Source organism: Pezoporus flaviventris, unplaced genomic scaffold (genome assembly GCF_033815535.1).
Source record: "Pezoporus flaviventris isolate CSIRO_AGI_PZ_B2104156 unplaced genomic scaffold, CSIRO_AGI_Pfla_v1 ptg000080l, whole genome shotgun sequence".
Taxonomy (NCBI): Eukaryota; Metazoa; Chordata; class Aves; order Psittaciformes; family Psittacidae; genus Pezoporus; species Pezoporus flaviventris.
Window position 1 is genome coordinate 1,276,155 of NW_026892628.1, and position 13,432 is coordinate 1,289,586.

The 13,432-nt window shown below is 47.8% G+C and overlaps 2 protein-coding genes across 7 annotated transcripts in view; one reads left to right on the forward strand and one right to left on the reverse strand.

Annotated features, from left to right (window-relative positions):
• Positions 1-13,432, forward strand: part of THOP1 (thimet oligopeptidase 1) — a 330,628-nt gene that overhangs the window by 248,932 nt on the left and 68,264 nt on the right. The window lies entirely within an intron of this gene.
• GNG7 (G protein subunit gamma 7) overlaps positions 1-13,432 on the reverse strand; it is a 65,414-nt gene that overhangs the window by 18,841 nt on the left and 33,141 nt on the right. The window contains exon 1 of one of the 6 annotated variants that reach the window (XM_061474828.1): positions 9,082-9,266. The exons of 4 other annotated variants lie outside the window; for them this stretch is intronic. The gene's annotated coding sequence lies outside the window, so the exon portion shown is untranslated. Of the gene's footprint in view, positions 1-9,016; positions 9,267-13,432 lie in introns of those variants that run through there. One more of the 6 variants, XM_061474826.1, reaches the window with a different exon arrangement.

Sequence of the window (13,432 nt, forward strand, 5' to 3'; positions counted from 1 at the left end):
AAAACATCCAAACACCCCTGAATTCACAGCATTAAGCAGGTGCCATCCTTCTCTGCTTACACTGGACATGCTTGAGCATCGCTGGCCGCTCACCTGCACCTCCAAGTCCCAGAGCACTGCAAAATCAACCCTCTACTGAAATCCTGAGGATTACCCAATGGCACTTCTTGCCCCCAGTTTTTATCCACACACTGGACAAGGAACACAGCCCTGTAGTTACCTTAGCCCCCCATTTCTGTATGAATTCCCTTGCCAGGTGAATTATGTGCCTGGCAGTGAACTTGAAAGAAAGAGAAGGGCAAGAAGCCTTCCTTTTGCACAACCAGCAGTGCAAAAACCGACGGCATCTCAGTACATCTGAGCCAGTCAGCATCAGCCCCACAGCTCCTGGGGGACAGAGACACCACTCACCAGCTCCACAAGTGCTCACTCTTCTCTATACATGGACTTACTGCAAATAACCCCCAAACGCATCCACTTTTAATGTGCATTCAAGAAGCGTGTTTGTGGGGGAAAAAGATGGCCCAAAGCCCTTGCAGATAGAGCAAAAACTGGTTAAAAGTTGCCTTCTGCAGCTGTCTGAGCCTTCTTGCTTTTATTTATTTCTAAATCATTCGACAGTTTAGACAGGAAGGGCTCCTAAAACATTTCATGCAAAGTTAAGGCCATATGAGCCCAAAAAAATCAGTGAGAGACTTACACTACCCTCATGCTAAAAGCACTCAGCAGATCTCATACCATCAGTCGTTCGTGGGAGTGATGACTGACAGTGATGGGGATTAAGAAAAAGGAGCAGTCAGCCCATTCTTTTCATTTAAAACTAGAACAAAATGCCCAGCTACAACTGGATTTAATTAAAATCAGTGTAAGGTGCTTCTGTTCCAGAGCAAACCCTCCCTCTAGGTGGGGAGATGCACTGGTACAGGCCTGCAAGTCCACACACTTCTCAACTGCAGCATCAGCCAGAATAAAACCCAACGCAGTGGCCTGGCCCCCAGCTTATGGCATTACTGCCTCCATGTAGTTGGCAATGCTGAGGTTGTGCATCAGGACAAGCTCCCCTCATTTTGAAATGGATTGCTTCAAACTGGCACATGATGAAGGTGAAGTTCAATTCAACTCCAGAGGGTAGAGACAGCCTAAGGCTGGAAGAGCACAAGTGACTAAAGCTGCTTTTTGTGGACAACTCTGACAAGAAACGTAAACTTAATCCAGCAACACTTCTTGATTTTTTCCAAGACCAAATGGCCTTAAATGGCCATGAGGCAGATATACCATAGTCTACCTACTCCTGGAATGCTCCTGGGAATACAGAAGAAAGAATTAAACATAAACATTCAACACAAAGTGATTGGAAAAGTCCTATTTAACACATGCAGCCTCTCTGCAATGATGGAACCAAGAAATCCCATCACCTGTGATACCAGGCATGAGGGAGGCTTACAACAAGGGGTGATCTCTATCCTCATGCCAGTGGCTGTCTTGCACACTCAGTGGGCCAACAGGCCCCCAGTGGCACTGGGGCTGGCTGGGGAAACCAGTGACCCTCCTGTGAACACTGGCTTTATGCAACCCGACTCACGCTGGCACTGACAGATGCTGTGTTGAACACCAGCAGGAGCGGTGGCACTGCCCAGGACAGGAGGGTATCTGTGTGCTGAGCAGAGCCCGTGCCCCGGTGCGGGCAGTGAGGCACCGGCAGATAAGGGAGAGCAGCAGCACTGCAGGATGGGGGCATTTTTCACATTGCCAGCATTCCTAGGGGAGACTGCTGCTGCAGAAATCCCTTGTCTCAGCCTGGAGAAGAGAAGCTGCGTGGAGACCTCAGAGCAGCTTCCAGTGTCTGAAGGGGGCTGCAAGGATGCTGGAGAGGGACTCTTCATCAGGGACTGTAGCAACAGGACAAGGGGTGATGGGTTCAAACTGAAACAGAGGAAGCTCAGGTTAGATCTAAGGCAGAAGCTCTTCCCTGTGAGGGTGCTGAGGCGCTGGCACAGGGTGCCCAGAGAAGCTGTGGCTGCCCCATCTCTGGCAGTGTTCAAGACCAGGTTGGAGCAACCTGGCCTAGTGGAAGGTGTCCCTGCCCACAACAGGGCGTTGGAACTGGATAATCTTAAGGTCCCTTCCAACACAAATGATTCTATGATAAAAGGGAGAAAGAACAAATTGAGCTTAGAGCTACAACAGTGAGTACAATAATTCACTCGGCCACCTTGTGTGCTTCTGAGAGACTCTGGATGGGACTGTGCTGAATTTAAGGTTAAAAAGGCATCACACAAACATCTGCTTATCAGCACCCCGCCCTGCACATACCTCAGCACATTTACACGGGTTCATATAGTTTATATTATGCTCATATATTTCAAAAGGACCTATTTATAAGAGTCAGCTCTAAATATCAAAACAGAGTTGACAGCAAGAGGAAAACTGGAAAACCATAACCTCTGTGCAGGGGCAAGTTAACCCAAACTGGAACAAATGACAGGCACTGATACAGGAACCAACGTGATTTTCTGGCTGCCCATCTTACTGCATTCAGCAGTAGGGGACAGGCAACAGGAAATTCATATCCCATGATAAGCTCCCTTACAGAGGGGTGAGTGGAATTCTACCAGTTTTCTAAGCAAATTACACCAATACACAAGCCACCACAGAATCATAGAATAGTTTGGGTTGGAAAGGACCTTAAGATCATCTAGTTCCAACCATGCTGACATTAAGTTCTCCATGGCTGGGCTTTGGGCTGCAGAAACCCTTTCAGCACCTTGCTGCACCCCTGCATGAAATAATAAATCAGAGCCCATGCCCAAACCTAACTTACAACTAACAAAGCAGAGCATTACATCCATGAGTGGTATCTCCCACTGAAAGAAGAAATTGGTTTTGGTGGTATTATTTAGTTACTTAGGAAATAAAACAATGACCACTGATATCAAAAGTTTCATGGAAAGATTTCTGTTGACCTTCATGTTTAAAAAACACCCCATTTTTACCTTTAAAATGACTCAGAAGCCAAGCCCAGCCTAGCTGTGTGCCCTTAAATCCCAATTTTTATTCCTGCAATTTAATACTAATTGCATTTGCTAGAAAAAGAACAAAGTATTTCCACCCTGTCCAGCTGTGCTGCTATGAACCAGCTACAGAAGGCTGCTTTTATCACTGAAATGCTGCCTTTTAGTGACCAAGCCTGGCTAAAAATCACAGAAGAGACTCACCTGAGGTGTGTATACCTGGTATTGCAATACATAAAGCACAGTTGTTAATCCCTGGCTAATTAACATCTTCATTTAGCAGCTGAAGTTACGAGGAACACATCACCAGTGCATTTAAAAGGTACAGGTTACATACGCATGCTATTAGTGCCACACACTGTCAGCTCCTACAGCTGATCCTATTTCCCCTCCTCCTTGCCCTTTCCAATAATGGTTAGTCCAGTACTTCTTGCTCAAGAACTATATGTTAATTCTGAAAACAAAACCCACCTCATTTTGTTGTATTTTTCATCTTAAACCCTGCTGCATTCAGGTCAGCAGCAATACTGATCTTAAGGTCCTTTCCAACCCTATGAATACACTCAAGCTGCTTAAAACCCTCTAGACTGAAGCACCAAGCTTAAAACTGCAGGCTCCTCTTTCAACTCTTAGCTTGCCAAGAGCTAGACGCTGAACAAGGTTAGGAACACGTATTGTACAATGTGGGAAGACAGCCCCAGATCCAGCCACCTAAACGGCAAGCTTTATTTCTTCAACATCTAATGCAAGTCCTGTTTGCAGTCAGCTATAGGACAGCCTCTGCCAGCAACAGAAGATCCAGCCTCCAGAGGACTATTGTTAGGCTTCTGAAAGAAAGGGGTGAAGTAAAAGAAAACTGTTTGTAAAACGTAATGGGACTGTTTTCCACCACCACTGGAGAATGTTTTTCAGGCACTCAGCCAGCACCACTTCAAAGAACAAAACCCCACGTGGTTACTGCGCAGCTTTGCGCTTTAATATTAAAACACCCAAAAAACTCAGCCAGGCAGCCCGGCCACCGTCACTTTGATGCGGGAGCAAGTACGTCAATGGGCTGCATCAGTGCAGAGGCTCCAGGGTCGGGGAACCCTCCTCCAGCATCTCCCTGCCAACGCAGCGAGCGCCGTGTACCGCTCCCGTCCGCAGCGCTGCGGGCTCCGCCAGAGGAGGGGGAGGAACACAAACCACCCAGACATCGCTTTTCACAACAGTAAAAGGACAAAGCTGAGTCAGACGCTCACGCACAGGCAGCTCTTTGTAAGGTGGGGAGGTAACAGGGCAAGGTCTGGAGCTGTCCCGGGGCAGGGTTGGGGGGGAGGCAACACGCTGCCAGGATGCTCCTAGCCGAGGGGGACCAAGGATTTCCCTGTCAGAGCTTGAAACGGGGATGCAACTAGTTTCATTTCATCTCTCTCAAAAGAGACATTGGAAGAGGTTGTCCTGATGCCACAACTCTCCTGCTCTTGCTCGGGGACCATAAAACACCCCACAGTTAAAAACCAGAGTGAGCCAGGCAGGCACAATGACAGGAGCCACATTTATGCTGCAACACCAGGCTTTCCTGCAATTGCATTTTAATACAGGACCATTAACTACATGTTTTGGGCTTGTTTTGCAACTGGCTCCTGCCTGTCTACGGAGCTTAATTTAGATGTATGAAAAGAGACAGGTCTTAACTAAGCAAGAAGTGCAGTTCCTAGCAGCCCTGTTTTGCTATGAGAGCTATTCGTCAATTCCTCAGATTCCAAGTAGTTAAAAACTGGGCTCCGTTCTCACTTCCCACTATTTAATGTGTTCCAAGTCTTGCACTAACCTAGCTATATCCAAAAGGACCCAGACCTAAAGCTTATTGCACAATGGCTCTTTTCTGAGCAGGTTTTCAAGCCGATGAAGCAGGTTACCCGGGGGCACACGAAGCCTTTCTAAAGCATTAAGTGTCAGCTAACTCCATCAGCACCATGCACAAGGGGAACACAACTCAACCCGCCTGCAGACACTACAAGCCTGATGTTATCACTGAGAGATTCGATTTGCATCAGGGTCATCCTGGAAAAGCCAAGAGAAAGCCCTGCAGATTCCTCAGTTCTTGTTCCACCGCGCACAATATTCCCAAAGGACTTCCAGCAAAACAAGTAGGAATTAAGAAATGACATCAGGCCCACGCTGCCTCATCAATGGAAGGCAAAGGTTATTCCTAGCAGCTAGCTGAAGTAAAAGGGAAAGCCCTCATCCTATACAAGAGCCTCAAATGACTCCTGCTATTTGCCTGAAGTTGCACATTCACACTAAGATTGATTTGATAGTGCTGCATCTACTTGGAATCTCCCATACTAAAAATAAAAAGAAGAAAGGCAGGATTTAGCATCATGTGAAAATGCCTGCCTGAGTTTGGTGGGGTGGCCACAAGCTGCTTTGATATTAGTTGCTACTACAGCTAAAAAAGAAGCCTGTTGGGATACTTGGCACTGCAAACTTTCTCCTGCTCTGCAACAAGCTTGGTTTTGGCTGTAATGTCCCACACATGAGGTCCTGGCTTGCTTCTGAGCCAAAAAAGAGGGACTAAAAATGCTGTTTGGAGCAGGCTGGAGACTGGTGAAGTTACTTATGCTGAAGACCATCAGGGGTTAAGGGTTAGCACTCACTTCAGCAAAGCTTTAAAGCAACTCAAAGTGCTCTAGCAGTAAGATCCACAGTTATTGCCAGCTTGCACGCCCAGAGCTAGTATGCTTGCCAGCCATGGCTTAGACCTGACAACTTTATGCGTCTGACAGCAGCAGATCTGCTGCTTGCGAACAGTCCCCAGCCTGTACTGGGAGCACTCCAAGTTCATGCACAGATCTGAACGAGGGACTCGTGACACATACCTCTGCGGTCAGAAGTACATATGAACCAGCCCAGCTGCAGTAAGACCAGCCTGGTCACAGGAGAACAAAGGCAATAACTGCAGGACAACAGGGAGCACTGGCAGAAGGAGAAGCAAGCAGAGAGAACACTCATTAAAGCATTCAGAGTCATGACACATCTCATGCTGCCACCCACAGCTGATGCTCCAGTGACCCAACCACAGCTTGCAGGGGATACAGGAGCTGAGCTGCACTCGATGTGCCAACTGCTGGCCAGGCACCTCCAGCTCTTCCACCTCCACAGCTTTGGTGCCTCACACCCCTTGTCCTACAGATCACGCTACAGTGGAGCCTCGGGAGCACGCACACACATGTGCACACACGTCCTTTGAAGGCAAACACTGCTTCCACCCAGTGAATCAGTGTAAGTCAGCTCAGCTCTGAGCACCACAGTGGAACAGGCTCGTTCCTCTTAATGTCAGAGTAGGAGTTTGCAGCTCTTCGGTGCCAGCTCCAGCGCTGAAGGATGCAGTGTGCTAGCGTTGCCTTGAGGAATTAAGTAAGATCAGTCCCAAATTTAGGGATTGGCTAAATATTCTGCTAATGTGTTCCTAAATGCAGTTGGGTAAAAATAAAAGGGTTTATTTTCATGTGGCACACAGCACATTGCATCATCTGGCATGTGTGGCGAGACAGATGGTAGGAATAAGACAGAGCCTTCCCTTCACAGCATTTGCTACCATGTTAGGAGTGTCTTCAAATGACTGGTTTATAAGTTTTCCAGAGGCTGTTTAAGGCAAGAGAAATTGAGAAGCAGAAGATCCGCGCTCCATTAACTACAAGTGGTTTTGAACAGGTCAATATTCCACAACTTGTGAAGCAACTGGTGACACTTAGGACGGGACAGCAGGTTCCCAGCTTTACAGGAATCCTGTAACTCTCCTCTTCCCACCCCCTTCAGTCACCTACTTCATCAACACCAGCCCTAACTGCTCCTTCAAGTCAGTGCCTCAGAGTAAACACCACCTTAAAAGCCACTTTGACCCAATGCTGCACACTTGTAACACCAAATCCCTTCGTCCTCAAAGAAGGCCACTGAAGAACAGCGTATCACCACCTCACTCCCACCAGGATCACATACATGAAGATTTGGCTGCCAGCCCGAAACTGTTGGCAATTTTACAGCAATAGGAAGATGACAAAATGCCTGCTCAAATCCATGAGCAACTGTGGTGACATCTGGCTTGGAATTACAAGCAGAGAAACTGCAACACATTAACGTGGCAAAGTCAACCAGCTTTCAGCTGATACCATCCTCAAGTAAATAAACCCAAGCCAGCAGACCTATGGAAACTGAGGAAGTGCATTTGAAAGCAACATCATCCCAAAGTTAAAAGCAAAAGATAGCTCTGTGTGAGCCTCCTGGCTCCTGTATAGCCAAGGGCTTCAGATAAAGTGTCTGAGATAATAAACTCCACCACTGAGGCCACAGAAGTGAGGCAGAGCTCAGATGCCACACAGCTGACCACCAGGGTTTTGGCTTGCTACAGTCCATAAACGCCATCAGAGCATCCTGCTGAGCCATCCCCACTGCTTAGGGGATGATACAGCTGCCTCTTGCACTGCTCTGGCTGTACACTGGCAGCATTAAAGCAATTACAAGGCCATGTGCTGCACTCTCCTTCTAGCAGGTTCCCATCCAAGTGAACAAATGCCTTAAAGTGCCAGGAAGGAAGCACCATAGCATCATGGCAAACCCAGTTCTGCATGTACTGAATGCAAGAACCAGAGCTGATACTGTGAAGTGCTGGAGGAGTGGAGAGTGGTTAAACTGCTTTAACCCACTGCAGCAGTATCTCTGTAGCAGACACTGCTTTCTTAGGCTTTCAATGAGGTTCAGCAGCATGTCCAAAGCTATTTGCAAGTTTACTGTAAACAAGTCCAGCTTCCCAGGGCTCTGCTTTATGCAAGAGGTGGCAAATGAAGCTACAAGTTCTGTGTCCATCCAAGATAAACTAATTCTTTACTGAAGTTGTGCAGAACTACCCCAAACTCCTGGAAGAGCAGCTTGAGGCACCACGGGCAGAGAAGTGAATGAGCTGCAGGGTGCAACAGCCTTCACTGGTACCCACATTTGCAGCCATCAGCAGATGGGGGGGGTGGGGGTCTTCCCTCTTCCTTCAGGAAGGAATTCAGGACTCAGTGCTCAGGGCACAAACAGGCCTCCAAGTTTGTCCTGCAATACCCTTGTGCCTATGCCCACACTTGGGTAAGCCTGTGGCTGCGCTGCTCGTAGTCTTCTCCAGTAAGGCTTGGCTTTAAAAGCTTGGGAGCAGTATTAAGTGAAGGGCTATCATGAAAGTAGAACTTAAATTAAACCTCTGATGTAGCTTTGCATGGGAAAAGCCACGTGCTGTATTAGTTCATACACAGCCCCCAGGATGCTGAAAGAGTCCAGCAAACCCATGGATGTTTGGAAGACACCAGTGGTTCATGCTCAGCTTCCAGCCACTCTGCCCAGGAGCTGGGTTGCAGCTCAGCACCTACTTCCATCTCCTGTCAAGCTGTGCAGGTACACCAGTCGATGTCAATTCAAAAGCACTGCTGCACTTTAGCAGGTAACTCATGGATGAACTCAAAGTGAGTCACAGCTCAAGGCACCTCAGACCATTAAGCAGACTGAAGTTATGGATGGGTTAAGATCAGAGGAAATGTGGAGTAATTTAACATGCTCCAGAAGTGTCCAAACCTTGAGCTGCAGAGCTCAAAGGACAGATGTTTATTCCCCCCTTTAATTTCTGTTCAAGTTACAAGTGCCTACAAATATTTATCTGCAGAAGTCATAGCACTAATCCCATCTCCTTCCTAGCTTTTAAGTTCAGTGATCAAAGTTGTGCAATTTCTTGAAGACTGTATTTCAATTTCAGTTAAGGATCTCTTCTAAAGACTAATGATAAAAAGGCGTTTTTTCATAGGGGATATTAAGTTAAAATGCTTATGTTCTAGTGAAAATTAAAAGGCACATCAAAGTGAAAATCAGGCAGCTTAATTTCACACCATCTATTCCTAAAAAGGATGACTGTAGGCAATCCCCTTTCAACAAATGCCAGAACGAGGACTTCACTTTTCAAGCAAAGCATTTCAAAGCACTGCCTCACCTACCTTCGCACCCACAGATACCCCCAGCCTCGCATCAGAGCATGAAATCTGCGTGGAAACTCCTCTACCTGGTCCCCAATCCTCTTCAAAAATGCCCTCAAGAGCAACAAGCAAATCCCTCCTCTGTTCCCACCCGGAGGCACATGGAAAAGGGAGACAAAAGAGGCACTTGCTCAGAAGGTTACCCTAGGAAAGGGCTTTGTTTTGTTTTCCCTGCCCCTCTATCCTCAGCTGGGTAACACACAGCTTGCCAGCACTGGCTTGACCAGAGCTAACACGCTAAGCTGCATTGCATTGTTAACCATGACAAGTGACCTCTGAAATTTCACCTGATAACTAAATGAGGTTAAAATCCGGCACACAGCGTGGTAAACATTTCTGAGCTATTTTTAGCCACAGGAAAGAGCGTGACCGAGCTCCTTCAGCAGCCAACATAGGCTGTTTGCCCCGTCCTGCTGCCAGGGACATGCAATACCTTTGCTGGGGCTGCACCAGGACAGGCCGCTGCTGTAATGGAGTGGATTAAAATCCAGTGCTGCCAGTCAGACAAGCATGTGCAGGACGTCTTCAACAACAAATCGCCCCTGGTGCATACATAGGGATGGTTCAACCATCAGAGCCAGGGCATTAGAGGTGCACTGAGGGCACACTGCTCCTAGAGTTCAGGGGAAACTGAGAAGCTGCAGAGTTTTCCAATCCATTTATCAAAGATGCTCAGTTTTGCCTCCTCTGCATCCAAGGAATTGATCAGATAAATGAGACTTCTTCAGAAGCAAAAAGACAAACTTCCCCACGTGAGGGCAGCAATTAGGACATGATTAGAATATGACCATTCCCTCCTTCCTCCCTCCCAGTGCACACTGATCCTGGGGAGTTGTTTGTCTCCACTCTCCATTTGTCATCCTCACTCAAAGAGCACATGAGTCAGACCGTGCACCACAGATGCTGCTGATAAAAGCACACTCCATTCGGGAATATTAGCAACCCTGCAGAACAAAGGCAACTAAAAAATAAATCCCCATCCACCGACTCCAAATCAGCCATGCCAGTAAGTGCCTGGGAAATGTCACTGGCTTTACACTTTGTATAAACATCAATCTTCGGATGGTCTGGATTAACTCCTCGACTCCTGCAAGATCAGAAGCACACACTTGACAGAAGGTCAGCAGCCAGGTTCCACCTTGAGCATGGAACAACCAGTGCCTGTCCCAGCGCTGCTCACTGTTGTTCTGTCCCAACAAATCCCATAAAGAGGAAAGAGAAGACACATAACTTATGTGCACACAGCAACCCTCCACGGGGTGAACTTTTGCTATGTATAACTTCCCAGAGCAGCAAATATTCACATGGAGCAGCCACAGCAGCTCAAGCCTTGGCCAGGTGGAAGCTTGACCCCAGAGCTGCAGGCAGATCGTAATGCTCCTTTCAGAGCTATCCTATTATCCAAAAACCAACCGCCCGAAAAGGCCCACAAAAATCACACACGAAAAAAAACCAAACAAAAGAAAAACCCCACAGTGACCCAGCCTGAAGGGTACAACTTGTCTGTTTGAGAGCACAAAGCCAGCTGCAGCGCAGCCTGTCCTGACCCGAAGCAGGAGTCCTCTGCTGCCAGCACACAGCACAGATCTCTGGAACAAGCTGCTCCTCCAGCATCAGCCTGCTCTGCTTGTACCCATTTGTTCTCTGTAGCACTCACAAAGTGGTTCTGCAGAATCCCACAATTAGAACAGCACAAACACTACAAATGGCACAGAATAAGGGTCAGGAGCTCCTCTGCTCATCTGCCAGGTTCAGATTAATTTGGGTATAGTGCTTTGAAGCTGTGAACTTGAATGAAAGAAGTTTACAACAGAAAGGGTCAGCCTCTACGTGCACAGCTTCTATAGTGCTCAGGCTGCATCAAGATTCACTGTGCAAAGCTGCTCAGCCTGGATTGCAGCCAGGAGAGGAAGGAAAACGTGCAAGAACCCAGCAGTCCACAGCTATTGGTTTTATGATTTCTAAAGCTCCAGGACTTGAAATGATTTGAGGGTCATACTCTATCTATCCCCTCTATCTCATCTGATCCTTCCAGCACAAGAAGCAGGTTACACAGCACTCGCTGTGTGCCAGTGCCTCAGCCCACCTGCAGTCCTGCATCCAGCTCTGAGGCCGCCAACACCAGAGGGATGTGGAGCTGTTGGAGCGAGGCCAGAGGAGGCCATGGAGATGCTGCGAGGGCTGGAGCAGCTCTGCTCTGGAGCCAGGCTGAGAGAGCTGGGCTGGGGCAGCCTGGAGAGCAGAAGGCTCCTGAAGGGGAGACCTGAGAGCAGCTCCAGTGCCTGAAGGGGCTGCAGGAAACCTGGAGAGGGGCTTGGGACAAGGGATGTAGGGACAGGCCAAGGGGAATGGCTTGAACCTGCCAGAGGGGAGACCGAGATGAGCTTTGGCTCATTGTATTGCCAAGAGAAGCGTGGCTTGCTGTTTCCCCTGCGCACAGCCTGACTGAACAGCTCCTGCGTGACAAATGACCCTGTGGTCACCCAGACAAACAACAGAAGCTCCTGTGGCCGTCAGCGTGACTGCTGTCGCTGTCAGAGCACCGGGCTAGGGTTCTGTGGCTTTTATCTGGGGAAAAACAGGGCTATCTGGGAATGGGCATCAGATTCACAAGCAGCAGGCACAGCAAATAACATGTTAATCAAAACAAAGGTTAATGCATTGCAGGTCTGCACCCAGAGCTTGTTTGTCACCTCTCTAGGTCTATTACCGGCCTCCTAAGGTGAGATAAGCTAAGCAGGTCCATCAGCTTGAGCAGAATAAACTCATCATCAGCACAGCCATGTGGTTAGTCTTCACTGTACTGTAACTTTGTCTCGTAGGGACAAAATACAATCTGCTGGACTTGCCTTGTGCATGAAGGATAGCTTCTATCTACCCTCCAGCTATTTTCACCCCTTGATGAATGCAAACCACTTAATTAAAAGCACTGGAGTTAACTCTTCACATTTTAAAGAAAACAAAAGCAGGAATGTAGCCCGCTTGAGTCACACAGCAGGCTGTACAGCATCGCTCCATCAAACGTAACCCCACAGTTCTCCTCATTTTCCTTTCCACATAATATTGATCATAAATGAATCAGCTGCTTTTGGCTTGTTTGGCAGCTGAACACTTGGTTAGAGCTTAGGTCACAGAATCACAGAATGGTTGGGTTGGAAAGGACCTTAAGATCATCCAGTTCCAACCATCCTGCCATGGGCAGGGATGCCTCACACTAGACCATGCCCCCACAAGGCTCTGTCCAACCTGGCCTTGAACACTGCTGGGGATGGAGCATTCACAACTTCTCTGGGCACCCTGTGCCAGCGCCTCAGCACTCTCAGAGTAAAGAACTTCTTCCTTATCTCCAACCTGAGCGCAGGATAAAACACGTGGAAGCCTTTCAGTTACCCTCCTCCACTTCAAGCTCGGTGGTACTTCTGTGTGTGGTTGTATCAGACACCCTTTCTTGCACAACAGCCTCAGGTCTGGAGGCTTGCCGACAGATCCCACCCCCCCGTTGTCACCTCTTTCAGAACCTTCAAGCAAGTTAAAGAAGTCTTCAAATCAGCCACTTGGGAAAGCATGCTAAGAGCTAAGAGCCTACAAACATGTTAGAGGCAGGCTCTTAATGGCAAACTAATTATGAACTTATCTCAATAGCACATTAAACCAAACCACCTCTTTTGCAAAGATGAAGGGCCCCACGCCTGCTGCCCTTACACAAATATTTCGGTATATTCTGGCAACAAAATAAGCCTCTTTAAAATATCAGATATTTCTGGACAACAGAGCTCCCCATCTAATTTATGGCCTTGCTACCAACGTGGGAAACTCATGATGAGAAACAAGTGAGGTGCTGCTTGCCACCTCCTCCCTATCCCAACAAACCCTCTTAAGCTACTTCCCAACTGCTTCCCTCCTGGTTCCCACAGTGTCACACTGTGTCTCGTGTCAGCCAACCATAAAGCGTGAACAGGACAGAGGGCAAAGCCTGCAAACCCAAAATGTAAGTTGCAGATGGAGCAGCTTGTAGACCAAACAGCACAGAGCTGTTTGCAAGGGCTCTTTAAATCATTATATCCCTGTTTCTTGTGAAATGACCTGCAGACACTGTGACAATTTGAAGAGCACATAAGCTGAACCACACGGTTTCTGCCAAGCTGCTCTGAATTCTTCATACACCGGGACGTATTTTTCAGCTCCAGAAGAGGAGAAGGCTGCCTGAAATGCAACCAACTCACAAGCTTTCCACCTGAAATTATCCACGTAAACAGCCCGAATATGAAACCCATGGAAGGCAAAACACAAGTATGAATCTGCCGAATGAAGCTGCTCACTCACATTCCCCTTCAGAGAGCATGAGCAGGATTTGAGCACTCAGCCTGTGCTGCATGC